Here is a 2,372-nt window from a genome sequence, read left to right as displayed (position 1 = left end):
CCATTTTCCAGCAGTCCTATTCTATCCTTAACCCTCCTTTTACTATTCACATATCTGTAAAAACCTTTAAAAACACTTCTACCTTATCAGCTATGGACACCTCATAACTTCTTCTTGCCTTTCTAATTTCCTTAAGGTTTTTTCCTGCAATCTATATAATAATCATATATCTTGTCCATTTTTTGCTTCTTAAATTTAACATATGCCATCCTCTTATCCCAAACCAACTTAAGTTGGTTGAAACTCAAGTTCCCTTGAACTTTTGGTCTTGCCTTTCAATCTGACTGGCACATAAAGATCCTGTACTCTCAATATCTCCTCTTTAAATACCCTCCAAATCCTTCCAGAGAAAAAAAAAATCAGCCCATACAATTTTCTGCACATCCCTTCTCATTTATTCAAACCTTGCCTTCCCCCACTCAAAGACCTTTAACCTCGGACCTGACCTATCCCTATCCATATTCAAGTTGAAGCTAATGGACCCATGACCACTGGATCCAAAGTTCTCACCAACGCACACTTCCGTCACCTGCCCTATCCCTTTCCCTAACAATAGATCTAACACTGCCTGCCCTCTAATAGGCATCTCAACATACTGCTATAAAAAGCAATCCTGAACTCATTGTACAAAGACTAAGCCATCCTGCCCTCTCACTGACTGTGTTTCCCAATCAATGTTAGGAAATTTGAAATCCCCAACTATCACAACCCTATTTCTACAACATATCTTAGCTATTTCCCTGCACATTTGCCCTTCCAGTTCCCTATCCTCTTTCAGGGACCTAAAATATACCCCTACATTTGTAGCCTCACCTTTCTTATTTTTTAACTCAACCCACAGAGCTTCGCGTGAAGAGTCCTCTATCTATCTTGCCTCAGCACCACTGTAATATCTTCCCTGACAAGCAATTCTGTCATGTCTAAAGCAGCGAAATCCAGGAAAATATAGCTGCCAGTCACAACCTTCCTTCAACCATATCTCACAAATTGCTATCACATCTTAACACCATGTGTCAATCCACACTATTAGTTAATCCAACTTGTTTACCACACTCCTTGCATTGAAATAAATGCATCTCAGAGATCTTCCACATTTATCTTTCTGCCTCTCACCTTCTCTACAATTGTTACTATTTATTACCTGCTGCTGTTCCACCTCCAGATTGTGTAAAAAAAGCCTTTTTTTCTTTGCATAAAGACTCTGTTCTTGTTATCCTCCCTGACATGAACCCCTGTCTCCAACCTTACTCGTTTAAAGCCATAGCAAATTCTCCTGCCAGGAGACTGGTATGTCTGGGATTTAGATGTAACCCATCCTTACAGTATAGGTCTCATCTCCCCAGAAACGGTCCCAATGGTTCAAGAACTTAAAACCATGTCTTTTACTCCACTCACACATTCAGTCTTCACCTGACTCTAATTTTGCCCTCACTATCACATGGCACAGGAAGTAATCCAGAGATTGCACCCTTAGTAGTTCTTCTTCTGAGCTCCCTGCCTAACTCCTTATATTCATTTTGCATGACCACTTCTTTCTTCTTACCAATGTCGTTGGTACCGATGTGAACCATGACCTCAGGCTCTTTCCCTTCCCCCTTTAGGATGTTCTGGACTCATGTAGCCACATCCCAGACCCTGGCACCAGGAAGGTAAACCACCATCCAGTTTTCTTTATCTCATCCACAAAATCCTCTGCTGTATGCCTCACCAGTGAGACACTTATAACTATCACCTGATTACCTCCTTTCTGGGCTATAGAGGCTGACCCTACACCTTTGCCTACCTTAGCCTGACTATCCCCTTCCTCAGTACTCAAGGAGGAATACCGATTTCTGAGGATTTCAGGCTCAGATGCTCTCTCTGGAGCCCAACCTTTCTCTTTATTCTTCCTAACAGTAACCCACTGCCCCTCCTCCCATGGGCCAGGTGTGACCACCTGACTATAAATCTATGATGGCCTCGCTCTCCCTGACCAAAGCGAGGTCATCGATCTCAGCTAATCAGGTGAGGAAATCCATGATCCAATTACTCAGTGGCATGTTGAGTCCCATGACTTGGAGTTTGCTAATCAGTTTTGAGGGGATAATGGTGTTAAATGCCAAAACGTAGTCAATAAAGAACATCATGATGTGTGTGTGCATCTTTGCTGTTCAGCTGTTCCATGGCTTTGTGTAGAGCCAATGAGATGGCATCTGCCATAGTCCTGTTGCTGCGATAGGTGAACTGGAATGAATCGATGTCACTGCTCAGACAGGAGCTGATATGCTTCAACATCAGGCTTTCAAAACACTTAATCACTGTTGATTTAAGTTGCACTGATAGATAATCATTTAGGCTGGTCACCTTGGGCACCTGTATGATCAATGTCTGAC

Source organism: Narcine bancroftii, chromosome 7 (assembly GCF_036971445.1).
Source record: "Narcine bancroftii isolate sNarBan1 chromosome 7, sNarBan1.hap1, whole genome shotgun sequence".
In the NCBI taxonomy this organism is placed as follows: Eukaryota; Metazoa; Chordata; class Chondrichthyes; order Torpediniformes; family Narcinidae; genus Narcine; species Narcine bancroftii.
The sequence above is the reverse complement of the archived record's forward strand: the minus strand, read 5'-3'. Positions refer to the sequence as shown.